Below are 19,628 nucleotides of genomic sequence, written 5' to 3'. Positions count from 1 at the left end.
GGGTTTACGAGTATGATACATGCCATGTGCAACATATCCATGCCATTTGTGCAGAACAGGTTTGTGCTGCTAAGTGTTGGTGCCTAACAACATGGCTTATAGACTTTTGTTTACTCCACCTTCTCTGCAGATAAAGCTGGCAAGGACAAGACGGCAACGTCCTGCAGCGTGCAGAAGAGCAAGAAAGACAGGAAGAGAAAGTCCGGTGATCAGGTGGAGGAGGAGAAGAAACCTTCATCGCCGACACCCTTGAAGAGGCCAAGATCCAACTCCGGCAGCTCTGAATCATCTCAAGACCGCAGCGAGTCAACAAAAGAAGCAACCGTGCCCGAATTGCCTGCTGGAGAGGCAGCAGTTAAAAACAATCGTGTGTCATTACCAGAAAAAGACTGGCAGGTGGAGTCTACCACCTCTGCTCCAGTGGACTCTCCAAAGTCAAGGGACAGCGGAGACTTGAGTAACAATAGTAGTAAAACAAGCAAGAATAAAGCGCTTCACAAACAGGAACAGGCTGTTAGCGTTGAGACGAAGGATTCTCGCTCTTCGACTCCTGACAGTGTGAAAAAGAGCAAGCAAAAGTCCAAAAAGGAGCACAAGGAACGAGCCAAACAGCTGGAGAGTGGAGACAGTGTTCCGCAAAGACCGCATTCTGGTGGTGATTTGAACAAAGTGAGTACGCCTACTGGTACCTCAGTTTTGCAACCAATGGTGGAGTCAAAGTCAGATTCTGCAGGGCCTACAAGTTCAAGGCCCTCAGTTCCTGAAAAGGAATCAATCAGAAAAGTGGTGCCCGAGCACTTTGCGGAAAGGAGCCGCCAGTCTGTGTCTTGCGAGCAGTCGCTGACTTCAGCTATTGCTGGCATCATCGCACGAGAACTGAGTAAAGATTTGCCAACTGCGTCGCAAGTGAGTAGACATTCAGAGCTCAGTAGTTCTGTTCCTCAAAAATTACCTCCCTCCCGGGAACCGCAGACAACTAGTGTGAGCCAACCAGTCAGTAATATTAGCAGTGTGTTTCAAACGAGTAGCAGTGATACTTGTAGGCCACTTAGTAGTGGACCTCCGTCGACATACGTGAGCAGCAGCAGTCTGCCAAATGCACTGCCACATAGGACTATAGCAGTATCAAACTCTGTTCCAGTGATATCACATGGAAATGGAGTAATGATTGGACCATCAGGCATGGATAAAAATGTCCCTCAATTATCATCGAATGAAATAACAAAGCTTGCTACCACCAGTGCACCAAATCTGTCCAGTCGACTAGTTGAGGATCGCGCCGTGCTTGGAGAGCGAATCCAGCGACCTGAAGCCAGAGACATCAGCCGAGAAACGAGCAGTGTAGCCAGCAGTGATAGAAGTGAGAGTGTTAAATCAGTGTCACAAGAGAAAGTGAAAGATTCAGATCAAGACAAAACTGGGAAATCAAATTTGGTGACTGACTTGAAGACACCAGTGCAGGTGTATCGTGACCCCAATCTGTCGGACACGGAGGTCACCCACGTAGACTCTATCCAGCACCACCACGCTAGGTTGCTCAACATTGCTGATCCCCACACTCCTTCCCCTGGGCACCAGCCCATCACCCCGTCTCCACACTCTCTCAGGACTCCTGGAGTCACGGCTAACCCCAGCGCCATTGTTGCCTCGCCGAGTGCCTTTGTGCCGGCACCCTCAGTCGGTCACATTCCAGCCCACCACCCCATCACCCACCACGCCATGTTCCCGGCGCACATTTCGATGTTCCAGCAGCCGTTACCCTCACTGGGCAACCACTTCCCGCACTCTCTGGCCGGTTTGGACCAGCACACCCTGCAGCATCATCAGCTCCATGCCCAGCGGTTGGTTGGTCTGGTGCAGCCAGACGCTCTGGCAGCACGCATGCCAATGGGTAGCTTCCACGGCATCATGTCACCGCAGCACGCCGCCACGGCGTTGCAGGGTACCCTTCATCCAGGTATGACGCAGGCCCAATTGCAGGCACTGCAGCAGAGGCATCCAGGACTACCATTACCACCCAGTTGGGTTCTCCAGCATGAGGAATTTGAGAGGGCCCAGATACACCAGGTATGTAGTGGAATATCCTTCTGCTGATGTCGTATGTTCACTGCTGAAATTTGCATGTATGAATCATTGTGCCATATTTTTGTACAGCAATGTGTGCAGAGCAATTTTTTTTTTTCCGAGATAGTAAGGAAGTAGTGAGTGCTTCAGAATTTATCATTGAATAATGATCCTAGAGTAGCCTGTACTGAGTGGAGTCGAAGGTGTTTCAGGTTATGCTTGTATGGTATGGTATGATATTGTCACATTGCAGCTGCTGCTTGTCCTAGTGGTATACCTGAAGGTGACCACAATGTTGTACAGTGACCTACCATGACATCGCCTGATCACCAGATAACGTGGACAGTGACCAGACTGAAAAGTCATACTAACATTGTGTTGATGAGTGTACAAATGGCAATGAAAACATGAATATGGAATTCCCTTGCAGATAGATATGCACAGTAGCCTATTCTTGGAACAAAATATAAGAGGATATCTGTTTGTTTGTTTGCATTTTAATTCCCTTTTGTGTGTTTGTTTTTGCGTGCTATTTGCCTCTTTCAGCGGGAACAGCAGCAGAAATCCCAGGTTGCTGCAGCAGCTGTGGCAGCGGAGAAGGGTCAGTCTGCCCTGACCCATCACCCTCCACCTTCCAGCCAACAGGACCTCAAGGCCCGACTGGAGTCCTCCAGCGGGGACAGGAAGCCCAACTCATCGCCAGCCATGCACCCCCGGGAAGCGCACACGCCCCATCATGTCCACGCCCAGATGGTGGCTGTCAGCCAGTCCATGCTCGCCGCTGCCCAAGAGTCCTCGGCGAGGGAAGCTGCAGCGGCTGCGCACCACGTTGCTGCAGCCAGACGACAGTACCAGGAACTCGATGCACAGGTAAAGACTGTTGTGCCTCTAAACACTCTTTGTGACACTGGCAATGAAAGGTGATTAATGAGACAAACCAGTCATGCTTCCATCTGGAAATTCCTTTACGGAGTTTATGCGCTGTCAGAATATTTCACCCTTGAAACCAACCCAGAATTTCTCAATAGTTCTGGTTTTTACCTGCAACATATACTCCGTAGGCTGTTGATATATTGTGATTTCATTTGTTCATTAGTTCATTTGTTCATTTGAAATTCAATTCTTGGTGATGTTGCCTAATTGTACTAGACAGCAGACCCCTTCAGCAGTGAAGCAATCATTTGGCAAAGTTGTGATTATTGTTGTTGTACATTGATTCAAATATCTCCTGGCAAGGTAATTAAGATGCCTCCAGTCTGTAGTAGTTATAAGCAGGATCCTGACGGAGTTAGTCATGAATGACAGATCTGGAGTGCTGTAATTGCAAAATTGTCTGACAAGAGCTGGTGCATTTTAGTTTCCTCACCGTCGGCCTCATGAAAATTTCATTTCTCCCCCAGCTTCTTCCGTTTTTGAGTGAAGCAGAGCTAAGGAATCAAATTCTTGAGGTCTAATTTGGGGACATACCAGAATTCATCTCCAGAGAGATGTATACTTGAATAGATTGCGGTTGGCATGTTGTTCATCCTTGGCTGCTGCCCAAGCAGAAGGAAGTGTGTCTTCTTAGGCTCATGAGCAAATTAAGCATGTTGCCCTGTCTGCATTGTCATTTGACGACACAATCGTGCCACGTGATGTTAGAATCTCCCACGTGATGTTCGAATCTCCCATGTTATGCATGATCTCCTGTCTTACCAAGAACTCATCGGGAAGACATGTGGCTCAATTTAACAGCGGGAGTAACATGCACCAAGTCCTAATCCTCTTTAGGTGACAAAACATTGATATTCAATTCAATTCAATTCATACATTTATTCAGTAATAAAAATCGTTTCGATATAAAATATTTACAAAATGTAGCAGGTACAGTTCTGAGAAAGCCAGAGGCTTGTTAAAATGAAATGTACCCTTGAAAACAAATCATACACATATTGCAATTTAAACATTAAAATATCAAATGATAAAAGGAGCACAGAGAGAATGAAGCATATTAAAACAAGCACAAAATTGAAATTAACAGAAATTACCAATAACATCAAGGGAACATGGAGGGAATAAAACATGCTAAGACAGACATATGGAAATTGTATGCGTGACATTATGACAAGCTGCAGAAAGCAGGAATAAAAATGGTTCTCAACCTCCCAATTTGTGCCACAGGCGGCTGTACAGCAGCACTTTCAGGAGTCGTTGCGCAAGCTTCAAGTTCCCTTCAGCTTCACCACCCCTACCACCGGAGGCAGCATCACAGAAGGCACAGCCCTGCCCAAGAACAAGGGACAAGCCCCAAAGGACATTTTGGAGAGACAGGTGCATAGCTATCCAGCACTTCTTCAACCCCCGCACTATCCCCCATCTTAGAATTCCATTGACATTGTACATAAATATCTTGCTGATGAGACTGAAGAGTGAATTTGAGGTTTGCAGTGGGAGATGGGAAAGGTTTATGTGATGGAGAGAGAGAGGGAGAAATAAAAAAGAAAAGGAGAGTTCATGAAGATCCATTCATTCAATATTCTAAAAAGACAGTGGCACAACATATCCTTTCAAGTACAAATTCCCTTTTCTCTATGCAATATGCAGAGAGCTGATGGTCAGATGTACATTAGAACAAATGTTAGTATGTCAGTCTTTGGTTTGAAACATAGGTTTCTATAGTGATTGCTATGAAATCTAGATACTTTTTACTACTGCACTTTCTTAGAGTAGTAGTTCAGTGAGCCACTGTAATGTGCATCTTGGTATTTTTGTTTGTTTGTTTTTTATGTACACAGAAAAATATAGAACACAATTTGCTATATTTTTTTTCTTTGTATAACATCTGTAGAACTTCTGAAAATAGTGCAGTTTCGATTGTTCATGTGAATGCTAAATGTAGCGAGATAGCAAGCACGAAAACTAATTTTCGTTGACCTGCTCGCTTCCTTCACAGCACAAAGACAGGCAGGATCATGAGGAGAGGCTGAGGCGAGAGAGGGAGGAGAAGGAGTTGGAGTGGCAGAGAATCCAGCGAGAGAAGGAGCGCAAGCAGCAGCAGGAGACGGATCCCCGTTTGAGGGTAAGGCCAAAACTGCTTTCACAAAAATATGCTCGCTCTGACAGAGCAGGTTGGAGGGCGGGCTACAGTTTTGACTGAAATATTGTGACCCTTCTGTCTATTCTTTTGCTCAGTCAGCACTAGCATTGATCTGTTACGAGCAACTTTCTGTCAGTAACAAAGAGATCAACCTTTCTGTTTGCGTTGATAAAACTAAAAAGGAAGACACAAAGTCAGAATAGGAGACTTGGTGGAGCCATTGTGGAGATTGTTGCATGCCATTCATACCCTATTCTGTCATGATGTTCTCTTGCCAGAGTGAGCAGTATTGTTTGCCATTAGTGTTAGGGGAATTGCTGGTAGCCTCCTGCCTTTCAGTGGGTTTCCTTTTTGCTCTACGTACATTCCTCCCATCTGCGAGGACATTTTGTTTCAGTGTGGCATTTGAGCGAAACAATGTGCGAAACTTGTCAGTGCGATGTGTGCAGTATGAGAATGCACAAGTGGCGACAGAAGAATTTACCTAATGTGCGAGCCCGTAATGAGTGCCAACTGCCGACCAATCTGTTCACCTCACCAGGGGAAACGATGGCAAATTCCATGGGCTGTTCCCTTGAGGAAGCCTTATCTAGCTTCGGGACTTGAGGGAGAAAGCAGGAATTTGATAACTGCCACATGTTCAGAAGGAGGGGGATGGGGGGGGGGGGGGGGGGGGAGCCGATGCTATCAGCTGTAGGGAGGAGAGAGCGCCCTGTGACACCCAGCCAAGAAGGCACAGAAATGTCAAGGAGGCTTAGTCACATGCCGAAACATAACCCGGTGTCATGTCCGAACAACTTTCCCCGGCCTATAATTAGCACTTCCTGCTGAAAACGGGACTGGGAAGAGAGCCAGGTGGTTTGTGCATACAAAGAAGTCAACGTGTGCCATGGTCTTACAATTCCAATTTTGTGTCTCGGGAGTATATTCTCACAGTGCTCTCTCCCTCGTATCTTACGCTTCGTCTACCTATGTAGTACTGAAGGAATTTATCTCTAGATCACCATGTCAATGCGGCACTTCTCTCTTAATCTGACGTGTCAGTTTTATCTAGGTTAAGCACCACTGTATTCGCCCATCACCACACAGTTGGTGGGTTGTTCTGTTTTTTTCTTGGGTGAGGAACTGATAAAGTATGGAATTAGATTGCATACTTGTGCTTAATTGTGCATGTTTGTCAGACTTGGTATGCATGAAAAATGTGCTAATTGATGGACCTGGCAAATATACAGAGGCAGCTACCCTCAGGAGAGAAACTAAGTTTCTGTGAACACAGAAGATTTAGAGGGAGATGCCAGATTATTTTCACTGTTTTCTCATAGGCAAATTCTGTTCATGACTCCAGGGCAAATATTTTCGAATGTATAATGACATATCTGGAGTTGCCAACTTTCTGTTTTTGCAAAATATTTTTTTGTCCTTAAATCTAACTAAGCTTGCCCACACATGCAATTTCTCAATTATTATAATATATATATAATATATATATATATATTTTTTTTTTTTTTTTTTATCCACAATCCACAAGGTGTATTGTGCCTTCAGAATGTGATGTACCTTATTGTGGCATCAGTAGGATGCATTTTTTGCACAGCAGAGGTTGACAGCTTTTGAATGTCATACAAGCCAACCAAAGTTGGGCCTCTTCATTCACATTTCTGGCCAATCATTTTTAGTCTGTCTGTATGCCATACAGCATGAGGATCTTCACTAAGTAGAGACACAGGCAAAATGACATGGGCAGCTGGTCCTGGGGGGGCATTTCATCAACGAGTTCGTTGGAGTTTTCACCGACAAATTTGCTATCAGCCAATCAGACGCAAGGATTTTACACTTGACAACTGTTAAAAGCTAATGAAATCCTTGGTCTGATTGGGCTGATAGCAAATTTTGTCGGTTGAAAAACTCCGACGAACTCGTTGATGAAACACCCCCCAGATGGGACATTTGACATATAGAGTTATGTAGGTTCTCTTCATTGCATCTTTTGCGTTAGTTTCTCATTGATAAAAACTACATTGGGGCTTTTTTCTCAATATTTGAGGTAGATTAAGCTTTTGAATCAACTGACTAACTTTCCCTTTCAATGTTTTTGTTGTCAGTTTCCTGGAGCTGAGAGTGAAGGCTTATACAATCACCAGGTGTCTGAAGGCAAGCATCCCCACGATGATCCAGCATACAGACATGCCCTGGGGACACTCGGGACTCCTTCGCTACCAGGAGGAAACTTGCAGCAAAGTTACCACCACCACCAATTAGAGCGAAAGCATGACCCTAAAATCAAACTTGAACGCACCGAGATTGGTTCGAGAACTCCTGAAAGTCGAGGGTTCAAAGCCTACCAACCGTCGATTCGGTCGGACCACGCACACACAACCTACTACAAACACGACGTCGCTGAAGTCGGAGGAGCCCAGACCGGGCATACCTGTGAGGACAGAGCAAAGCAGACAGGTAGCCTCCGCCTCTTACAAGGTGAAGCCAGAGAATTTAGTAGGCTACCAGCCATTCCTGCACACCATTTTCCAGCCACGGGGTGGAGAAAGGGGAAGTGTACAACAAGCACAGTGAGGAATACAAGATGGCTGCCAATAATGCAGCCAAACAGGGGGCCAGGCGAGCCATCCCTACACCACCACCCCTCATCAAACGCGAGCCCGAGAAGTCGGAAGTGTCGCCTCACGCCAGTGTGATTCACGCCAGCAGAAGTGAGCGAAAGACCTGAGATGATGCACCATCCTCAGATGGGGGTCTTTACTGCCGCAAGCTCTGCCCATGACATTCATATCAGTCCAGCTGGGAAGCATATAGCATTGTCGGACATGAGAACGAACAGTGATGCCTCGCACCCCGTGCCTGTCATCAAGCACACGATAGGGACGCCCCCACCCCTTCACAGCTCCGCACAAACAACGACCAGTCACTTAGCGAGGTCATCCCACGTGCCCCCTCAGTCACCACTGAAAGTGGCGACCCCACAACAACTATCTGCGGCTGTTCTTCAAATCGGCCCCCACTCAGCAAGCAGTACTACAACCAGCACCGCGGGAATGTACCCCCACCATTTGTACTCCAATGCCCCCACATCTACAGCCACCACCAGCTCCAGCTCCCTGCTCATGTCAGCTCTTAGGCCCCAGGATGGGTCCCACGCAAGTGAACTCATGGAGGTAGACTCTGTAGCTTCTAAGCGCAAGCCTAGTAACATGATAGCCATGGTGCACAAGAAGAGACCAAAGACCAAGGAAGACCTGCATGTTGAGGGTGGGAACTCTGACAAGAAAGAGTCCACAGGCATGTCATACATCGAACAATACAATGCTCTCGTCCTAGAACCCAATGCACACTCCTCGGGGAGTGCCACAGTGGGCAAGGTGGGTGAGAACATTGAGCTGAAGATTGAGAAAGTTGATCAGTACAAGCGTCTCAGCCTGGACTCCTCTGCTCCAGCAGCACTGATGACTGCAGAGGCACACAGGACGACAAACGGCACGCTATCCGACAGCGACAGCAACCGCTGTGTGTCCCCGCGCAGTACTGCCAGCGATTCGTCCGACGGGCGCAGTCTGAAATCCGCATCACCCCATAGAGCAGTGGGGCCTGTGTACCTGAAGAAAGCATGGCTTGCCAGACATTCAGAGAGCAAGGCGCCCCCATTTGGCGGCCACTCATCTGGGGGTGCGGCAGGACAGCTGATGGAGCGGCAGGAGGCAGGCCAGCTGACCAAACTCTCCAATTCTCTGCCCAATGGCCACCTTCCGAGCGGCACTTTTGCCCAGGTGGCGCAGAACACTGACGCTGACAAATCAGTCACAATCGATGACATTCCAAAAAACATTCCGGACCACGTCTACGACTTTGACCACGACAAATCATCCACGTGCTCCGAGGCCTCGACAACATCCAGCCACAAGTCGCGGTCGCGGAAAAATGGTAAGGAGTCCTCGCGGAGTTCGAAGAAAAAGGACCGCAAGCGTTATGGCTCACCTGCTGACTCCAAGAGGCATTGTAAGGAGAAGGCAGGAGACAAAAGTGAAGAGAAGCCCAGCGAGGGCGAAAAGCCAAAATCGGAATACCTCTTGGGACTTGAAACCTGTCGACTGCTGTCAAATGTCAGAGGGGAAGGGGAGAGCAAAAGTACTCAACAGGTGAGTTTCTACCAGATATTTCAAACCTATTCCAAGTGCAGGTGTGGATTAAAGGGTGAATTAAAAGAATAAGAAACCAACACTTCTCCATCCCCCTAGACTTCAACAACTGGTGTGTATGAGTGAATTTCCTGTACTGATTTTTTTTTTCTTTCTTTTTATGGAAATGCATATGTTGCTGTGGATACCAGCCTAACAGGAGTCATTCAATGTGTGTCAAGAATTTATCATCACAATATGGCCCTGGATCATAGAGAGTTGACCCTGATCTAAGTTTGTTTCAATTTTGAACTTGGTGCGCATCTGTGTCTTGAATAAATGTAAAGTCAACTGCACATCTTTTGAATTCGGGATTTTAGCAGTAGGTTGTATCTTGAAGTTTGGACGTATTTCAAGAATGTTTTGAGCTGGGATAGGTTGGTGCATCATTAAAGAGTAGCAGGGTCACCTCCATACTTTTAACAGGTTATCAATGCAAGGGAAGGTACTGATGGAATGCGTGGTTGTAAAAACTGCTAGCCAGGCAGGGAGGAATGTGGGCCGATTTATAATACATCTCGAATGCCTGCAGTGAAGTCTCTCTCTCTCTCACTCGCTCCTCAGAACAGTGCCGATAGAGTCACCCACCATATAGCTTTGAGAAGCGTAGGAAGACAAAACGTTCAATTTCAGCATGTAGATAAGATGAGCTGATATGAACGAAGTCCCCTCATGTTCACAAGTAGAAGTGCCAAAATTTGTAATTCATTAGAGTCGTATCAATACCTCTGTGCCCCATGTTAGAAATGAGAAAGGAAATATGTCTTAGGAGAATCTGGCTAGAGTCGGTTGTGAATGATTAATCATGCATAGTCCATCTACTCTTGATCATGTACTCATGAAAAACAAATTAGAATGTGATGTGAGCAGAATTTGTTCATAATTTTAAGTTTGGTAGTGGTACATGACAGCGCTTCAATGATTATTTTGTGTTTATAAAAACAAAAATGAAATATCCAAATACAAGCTTATGCCAAAAAAAAAAGGATATTCTTAAGTTTGTATTACAGCAATATTCATGTAACTAGCATTTAATAATGTTACATTATGTCTTCCTTAATGTGATTGTGAAATTGTTGAGTCAACTGTATGTTACTTTCCAAGATAGAATGAATGCTTCAAAGGCAGTAAGCTTTTTTTTGGAAGGCATGGATAAGGTCACGTTTGGAGTATGTTCTGTGTAAAGCTGATATGAGCTCAAGAGAAAGCAAATATTGAGGTCATTGTTTCAATATGCCATATTTATTAGATATGCTTGTATCACTGTTTGTTACTGATGACCTGCTGACCTACAGCAAACACACAGATTAGAGAAATTTGAGAAATAATTCATCAAAAATGTCCCTCTCTCTAACCCAAGAGGTAACAAATAAATGTGTGGGTCGTTGTTATAATGTAACATGTAAATCACATCTGTTCATCTTTATGTCACAAGAAGAGCCCTGAAGCACACATGCAAATTAAAGAAGGGGGAGAAAGGGAAATAATTCACATCTCACTCATAAACTTAATGGCAGTCCCACCTAGAGCAGACGGCAGTTCCAATACCCAAAGGGCGCATTTCAGATGAATTTGCCCGAGTATGGGTTCATGAGCTGATGATATTGAATGCGAATGAGACAATAATCCTATACTCTCTTCAGAACATGAATGTGAGGCCAAATTGGGAGTGTATTTATTATCAGTGGTTTTCTCTTGACATTTACTCACTGCTAGACCTTCAAATCCCAGTGATTTATTAGAAGGTTTATGGAGAATAAGCTTTGCCAACAATAATCCATTCAGGAGCCTGCAGGCCGTTGAATTTTCTTGAGAGGTTCAAAAGGGCATACCTGACTTGAACTTCTGAACTTATGCCTAAAAGCTGGCCAAATAAATTGTCATTATGGAGCTTCTTCTGCAAATGCATCTTACCCCATCACAATTTATGTTGAATTCATACCGCTTTTGAAAAGGCCAATAGATCTTATGTTGTCATGAATGAAGTGCTAGAGATACTGGCGGTAATGATAATGTCATCTGAATTTTCACTGTGAAAGATAGTTTGTCACATCTTACAATTCATGATGGTGTCAGAAGTAGAGACTCTTTTATTTTTTATCATTATTTATGTTTTTATTTTGGTTTTTCCTTTCAATTTCTTTCTCAGTTGGGCTAAAGTCAGTCCCCAGAAAATTAGCTGAATTTGTGACTTGTATCTTTCTGACCTTTAAAGATCTTGTGCAGGTTTTTGATGCCAAACTGTACTATGAGTGAAATTTCCAAGTACTTTTATACACCACATTTTTTGTGAATTGGAACTAGTAAGACAATTATGCAAGTCATTGAAGAACCACTGTTACAGAATGAAAGCTATCTGTTTTCCCTCTTCAGAAGGAAAGTTTAATTTCCCCCTTTGGTTATATTATCCAGTGCACTTGTGTCATTGGAGGCAATATTTCCATGAATGTCATGTGAACTTGCCAAATTTGTAAAAGGAAAACGTAGCGAAACATACCATGTATACTTTACTCCATTTTGTGCAATGGGCTATGCTTGTGTGTAGGAATTGAATTCTATTCAATATCAATGTTTTGTTCATGTACAGAAATAGCTTTATAACCAAGATCATCAGAAACATGGTGTATTTCACTGTCATTGAGTTTCGTGTGCACTTTTATTTCAGCATCTGTACTGAGATATTTAACCCATGCATTTTAGGGAAGACTTGTAAATGCCTGACTTAAGAATTTGTCAGGGCAGATTAAATAACGAAAAAACGGAGGAAATTTTTGTAATGTAGGGAAGAGAGTTTATGCAGGATCATTTTTAGCAGATGGTGCATCCACATATTCTCTAGGAAATGAGAGCTGCTTTGTCATTACCTGTCAATGGTTTCCTAAGACTACCCCACTATTATAGACACCAGGTCATTGTTGAAACTAGATAATCGTCATCGGCTTAGAGCAGGAAATGTGTCGGTGTAAAACTATTCAGGGTTCTGACCTCAGGCAATGTTTTGTGGTAGTGCGAGGGACTATCATAATCAGTGTGTGAAGATATCTCGTACACCTCGGCCGTGGCTAGACTAGAGACTTCCTCATACATCTCCCCCCCCCCCCCCACACACACACACGCACACACGATGTCTCTGGTACATTTTTAGCCACCTTGTCAGATACTGTATACGCCATATATTTAGCGAGTCAAATTTTCACGAATTGGGACTTCCCGACGATTTCGTGAGTGGTTAAATTCGCAATCGTGGATTAATGTACCCCGAACGGAAAAATGTTTATGTGTGCGTCACATTCATATTGGGATCATAGTCATTATTTTCGCGTGTCTTTAATTTCGCGAAAAGCAACTGACTCTCGAAATTCACAAAAATAAAAATCGTGCGAAATATTCGGTGTATTCAGTAATAAGTGTTCAGGATGTTTCAGACATACCTGTACTCGTGTTACCCACGCCAAAAGCCTTCCTTGGGGAGTTAGTGGCCTCCTTAATCAAAATTGCCCACCACTCTCGGCCCTTTATAATCCCAATGTTTTGTTGTTTGTTTTTGTTTTTGTTTTTGTTTTTGTTTTTGTTTTTTTTTGGGGGGGGGGTAGATGTAGCTGTGTGGTTTATATATTTGACAGCTTTCCACAAACTTTGCAAGATTACTTCGCTTTATATGTAACTGCAGTAGAGAAAGTTGGAAATGCGTGTGACACCAATTCCCCCACCCCCTGCACCATTCCAAATCAAGAGAAGAATCAGTTTGTTTATTTGTTTTTTCAAACACACACAGAAGTGGTTGTAACCATATGCCCTTCAACATAAAGGCATGTGCTGATATGTAAGAAAGGGATGAACAAGTTCCTCCAAAATTTGATCCATTGCCCCCCCCCCCGGTCTCTCTCTCTCTCTTCATCCATATGTCTTTTTGTGTATCTTCCTTTCATACTCCTTTGCGTTCTCCTTGTCAGTCAATCCTGTCTCGCTTGAAATTCTTACTACCTTGGGCTATTACTTTCCCAAGGGATACAGTTTTTGCATAGGGTAGGATGGAGACATGGAGAGGATGGGGGGGGGGGTTGGGTTGAAGATCAGGGGAGCAGTAATTACACACTTGGCTGGCAGGGAAGAAGTATGACACATATCCTGATGGTGTGTGATTACGAGACAGAACGAAATAGAGATGGCAATGGGATTGTGGCCGGAAAGTGTGTGCATGGGGGGGGGGGGGATGAAATGAGCTACATGCAGTTTGCTTTGAGCGTTCCCCATGTGATCTGCTGACTGCCCAGAAATGTGGAAGTATTTATCTTGAGGTATATGACCTGATTTCTAAGCCTCCACACCCATGTTGGTCAGGCATTTTTTTTCACTTGACGAGGCCATCTGCAGGATGAATGTGCAAGAATGTGAACGCGATACTCTTTTTGATGCAGGTTGAAATCCTTGAACGGAATATGAAATTACCAGCTATATGAAAGGAAAAAAAATCCCAAAACAGAGAGAAAAAGAAGTGTCCACATGGGTCTGTAGTCAAGAAATCTCATTATATGTGTTACTTTTGCTTATACTCACATTGTACCTCTAACAGCCAGTGGAACTTTGAGTTGGCCCACTGGAAACTGGAGAGAGAACAACTACTCACTTCTTTGGGTGCATTGTGTGCATATGAATTTGACGATCTTAGCTGATGAACAAACCCTTTACACACACAAAGAGGGCTATCATTATCTAAAAAGTATACAGTATGCTGAGTCAACCAAAAATAGCCCACTCTTCATATTTTGCAGTCAGCAAGTGATGGGTACCCAAGGGTGATGACACAGTGTTTATGCCTCCACCCAAAGCACGCCTGAGCGACATTGTGTCTGTGGGTTGTCTGTCCGTCTGTCTTTATTGTTCTTTCTGTCAGTGTGCTCCAGATTTTGTCTGTGAGCATTTGATGTGCTTTTAAAGATAATGAATAAATCATTGCCCATTCAAATGATATTGATATTTGGGTGTTGATGATTTTTTTTTTCTTTCAAAGGCATAGTATTTCCAAGTAAGTGTATGGCGATGTTTCATTGGCAACGGCAAACATAGTGAGGCATTCTGTGAGAAATACTGACTTATTTTCTGAGATGAAAATCAAGTTAGGTTCAACTATTCTTCCACCTCATAATACCTGAAATGTTTTGGTATTAGATGTGTGCCTTTAAATGATTTTGCCCTGACACATGCAAAGAAATCTCCACTTACTTGTGCCACTTCCCCTTTACTTGCTGTCTGTGTCACAGATTGCCGAACTGCTCAACATGATCGCACAAGCTCCAAAGAAGAGAGTAATGACTAGAGCGAGCAAGGACAAAGACAAAGATGGTAAGTTTCGTCAGCCTTGCTATATTTTGCATATAGTGTTGTTACATGTTTGCAATATACATGTATTAGTTTCTTCATGAATTTGCGTAGAATCACAGAATTGCATGTTTCATTTTTTTTTTTTTTTTTTGGTCAGGCACATTTGATGAATATGTTTTATTGATGCAGCTTGTCATTAGTAGATGTAAGCAAGGAGGTTCTGATTATTGTGGCTGTATTTCATATTTTGCCTATCTCAAGTGACCTTGATTTACGTGATGGAGTCATGATCATGACAACCGATTCACTCCAACAAACAGTCTCAAGTTTGCTGTGTGGTTTTGATATAAAATGAATGGAGCTGCCTCTTGCAAAGGGGATAGTTTCTACAATCTTTCTTGTGTTGTGTTTTTGCCGTGTGTAGGCCAGCTGAACGTGAGCAAGGCTCTGGTGAAGCCGACCGTGGCCAAGCTGAAGAAGAGTGGAGAGGCCTTCCTGCAGGATGGGATGTGCTGTGACATCACACCCAACCTCATGAAGTGTCGCGAGTGTCGCATCAAGCCCTCCGCCAAGCAGTCCAAGCTCAACATCTTCTGCCGCTTCTACGCTTTCCGACGGTGAGTGGGGCGGATGCAGTGTCAAACAGCTCTTCTGCCCATTGAGTTTGCTATTGTCCCGAGGGAAATGGGTAATAATGGTTGTCAGAACTGCCCCAATACGGTCCCTTGATTTAGATAACATATGCTACATACATCCATCAGAGATATTGAACGAGAAAAAAAAAAGTTGGATTGAACTGAGAAATTCTTGTGAAAGACATAATTTTAGGGGAATATATTGTCTGGAGGAAATTTCTTAATCTGACCCTCTCCCAACAGTAATCTACCTATTCTAGTGAAAAGTGAAGCAATATAAAAGAGCACTATACTTATTTTTCTTAATAGCAAAAGATATTTTCATCTAGATGGCAATACAGAGCTGTCAAGGCTCCCTTCAGTCTTTTGAGTATCTTTCCAAATTCCTGTAAAGAGAAATCAAATCCTCACTGATCTGAAAATGTGCCTTGCTAATTGATTTGTAAATGACACACCATACCAATTTTCAGTTTCCCCAGCATTTCTTCTTTAAAAAAACAAACAAAACAAAACAAAACAGATGGCATCCAGAAGATAGAGGATCTGCAATAAATGCCTTCTTCATCAGGCTGTTATGATAGACTCTTCACCGCAGTGATTTTATCTTTGATCTGCATTTCTAACATCAAACTTTCTCTGCATTTCTGGTCATTTTCTTTGCTGACAGGCTCAAGTACAGCAACAAGGGCAACCTGACGATAGCTGGCTTCTCGGAGCCAGAGCATTGCGACACAGAGGACCTGTGCCCTTGGCTGCCCTACCCGCCGGACCCCGACAGCAAGCTGGACCTGGAGACCTGCCTCTACATCATCGCGCGGGTTGGGCCCCAGTTCTGCCAGCTGGTGCGGCAGGAGCAGGAGGCCAAGACGTGGAGCAACAGTCCTGGCAAGATCGCCTGGAAGCGGGCGGTGACGGGCGTGCGGGAGATGTGCGACACGTGCGACACGACGCTCTTCAACATCCACTGGACGTGCTCCAAGTGCGGCTTCGTGGTTTGCCTCGACTGCTACTCCTCCAAGAACAGTGAGGAGAAGAGTGAGTGTCTCAGAGTTTGGTTGGTTTTTTAATGTTTTATTCTTCCATTCTGGAATTATTGCATTAGAAAGCATCGTATCAGTATTCACATCTGCCCATCAGCAACTTCTACAGGTGAAGAATTGTTCAGGAATTCCTTGTAAGAAATGTGGGTATCTCTCCGGACTCAATTTGCATATGCAGTAGCACCTAAGTGGAGTACGAAAGAGCACTGGGTAGTGAACTGCATGGTGCTGTCACCATTTACTGAGCCCTTTTATTTCACAGGGAGCAGGGTATATATTTTTTACATGATGTAATTCGAGTGATATGAAAGGACATTTAGAAGATTTGTCTGTATTTTGATTGAAGATGAACTAAGAGAATGAATAGAAGGGCCAAGATTGTTTCAAGGGAATTGGTCTAGAGGCTTATGTCAGTGTATTGATAACGTGTGGAGAAAAGTAAATAATTATATTTGCACTTTTGGACATCTGTGTATAAATGAATATATCTATAATTATCTGTGTGTGTATATCTCACTTTCATCAGATGGAGAGAGTAACTTGGAGGCAGGTGCCAAGTGGCTAAAGTGTATCAAGGATCAGATCCACCAGCCAGATGGCCTCATGCTCACTCAGATTATTCCAGGCAATGGTAAGTTGGGGTGTACAACTAATTAGGGTCTGGCTGGTTCACCAGCTAGTTGGCTGTGTGTAGGTGTAATTATTTTTAGTGTGCCATTGTTATGATATATTCTATAAACCGCAACCAAATTAAAGTTGCTAAATCAAGTCTCTGCCAACGTTGAAGGAACCTCTGGCCAAAATATGACAGATGTGTGTAGATTGGGTTGAAAAAAGTGTAATATTGCCCAATTGGGAAGCTTATTCTCCATTGTGATAGACTTGACTCTTGCAAAGTTGGTTGTGTGATACAACCATAGTGGATATGCTTTATGTAAGGAATTATGCAAGTGAACAGCAAGGCATGACAGGTGCATACTTCAAGAGTAATATGGCAAATAGTACTGATATTCGTTTGTAGAGTTTATTGGATGCACATTGTAACACACTCAACTCAATAGTGCCTGTTCAAGAGTCAAAAATATTCTGGTGCGAGGTGTGCACTTTTCATTCAATTTAAGCAGGAAGTTTTAGTCACCAGCCTGGCACTCAGATGCCAGTGAAGATGCAATATGCTTTTCATATTTCTCTATGAATAACGTTTTCCAAAATGTTTCCTTCCAGCTCTGTGGGATGTGGGTGCCCTGGTTCACCAGGTGTGTACCAAGTGGAAGATCCCGTCTGCCTGTCCATGTCTAGGAGAGCACCCCAACAGTGTGGAACACCCCATCGTCAATGGCACATCACCGGTGAGCCTTTCTCTCTCTCTCTGCCTTGTGCTTTGTTTCTTCAACTCTTTCTGTTTCCTGCCTCATTGTCTTGATAGTGTGTTTTGTTTTGTTTTTGTTTTTGTTTTTTTTTTTTTAAGGGGGTAGGGGTGCTGGCGTCTGTCTTTTTCAATCCCATGTTCTGTTTAGTGTAAAATTATAGTATATGAGGGATCAAACACAGTGGATATACATCAAGATGATGGTAAATGTGGGGAGCCATTGTTTTTCTGATGAATGCAAGTTTTTGGAGATGAGGATGATATTGACATTGTATGAGTGAGACACAAATTGGAAATGTTTGAAGCACTGGATTATGGTAAAATTTCAAGTACTTGCATGGTATGATATATGAAACAGATCTACAATCTTAGGGATATAAACCGCAAATTGGAACATTGTGCTTTCTCACTAATCGACACACAGACGAGTAGCAGCAGGATGTCTCCAGATGGAAAGAAGGAAGATATCCTATCATCAACTGCCCTCAGTGGTCACCTCGTCAATGCGCGGCTCAACCGGCCCAAGCTGACGTCGCTGCCCACGTCCACCTCTGCCCTGGACTTCCTGGCGGACGTCGCCACCGCCCAGGACGACAAGCGTGGCAGCATGGAGGGCAAGAAGAGCGACGCCACCTCCAAGTCAGACAAGGCCTGCTCGGTGGACGGCGACGTGACCAATGCCAAGGGTGAGCCATGCTCCACACTGCGGGACCTTCTGACTAAAACGGCGGGCAAGCTGGTCAAGCCCAGCAACATGGACGGCAGCTTGCTGAATGCCTTCCTGCCCAGTATGGGCTGCAACTCCAGGAGGACGTCGCGCACCATGACCAGCACCTTCGAGGACATCATCGCCACCGTGGTGGAGCAGAACATCGCAGCACCGGGCAAGGACCGGAGCGGGGTCAAGACGCCGCGGCTCTCGACGTCGTTGGAATGTGATAGCCCCAACTCGGTGAAGAAGGCGAGGGTTGCACCAAACCGAAACACTCTGGTGGAGTCCAGCGTTCTCTACCCAGACGTACCCCACTCCTGGCTGTGTGACGGCCGCCTACTCAGGCTCCACGACCCTTCCCATACAGGAAACTTCAGGATCTTTCAGGAGCACTGGAGTAAAGGAGAGGTGAGGATTGAATTGCTTGGCAACAAGAAAAAGATATGTGAATCACTGTCAATATTAGAACATTCTGTTCTCATTCACATGTGTCCCTTTTTTACTGTAAATTTTTAGAATCCAAAACACAATGTAAATATGTAACTTTTGGTTACAGAACCATCTCAATCGAGACCGTAAGTACCTGTACTAGTAATTACAGGGAAGCAAATGCAAAAGCATTTTTAAGCCATTGCAGGGAATCATGAGAATAAATTTGAGGAACAGAAACTCAGGATTGACACTAGTTACGAGAGGAATTACATTCAGTAGAAGTGGCAAGAGGCAAATGTGTTGGTCAAAATGCTAGAATGTATATAGAAAAACTTTGTCAGTTGCAACCATATCATTTATGTATGATGTTTCTCCCTTGCTTCATCCCTCCACCACAAAAGCCTGTCCTGGTCAGCAATGTCCACAAGCAGCTAGACAAGACCTTGTGGCACCCGACCAACTTCAACGCCCGCTTTGGCCACCTGGAGAATGACTTGGTGGACTGTCGGTCTGGGGATGTCATCACGGGAGCACCCATGAGGGACTTCTGGAACGGCTTTGAGAACATCTCGAGTAAGTAGTGAGAAGGCACCACCATCGAGAGTTGTCTGGACCACGCTCTCAGTTTTGAGGGAGTTAGAAGCAATGAGAATATGTTGTATCATTCACATCATTGCCTTTACTTATTGCAGTGTTGAAATAAGCTAGCAGTGGTGACTTGTGTAGGCATGAAAGGTGTAGGTCAGGATTTTTTAAAAAACCCAAACCTTGATGTGTACAGTAAGTTCGTA

The 19,628-nt window shown here is 44.3% G+C and overlaps 1 pseudogene; it reads left to right on the top strand.

Moving 5' to 3' along the window:
• Positions 1-19,628, top strand: part of LOC139724384 (uncharacterized) — a 35,001-nt pseudogene that overhangs the window by 7,320 nt on the left and 8,053 nt on the right.

Source organism: Diadema antillarum, unplaced genomic scaffold (genome assembly GCF_040938485.1).
Source record: "Diadema antillarum isolate AM-2024a unplaced genomic scaffold, OU_Dant_1.0 scf00000212, whole genome shotgun sequence".
In the NCBI taxonomy this organism is placed as follows: domain Eukaryota; kingdom Metazoa; phylum Echinodermata; class Echinoidea; order Diadematoida; family Diadematidae; genus Diadema; species Diadema antillarum.
This window is presented reverse-complemented; position numbering and strand designations above follow the sequence as displayed.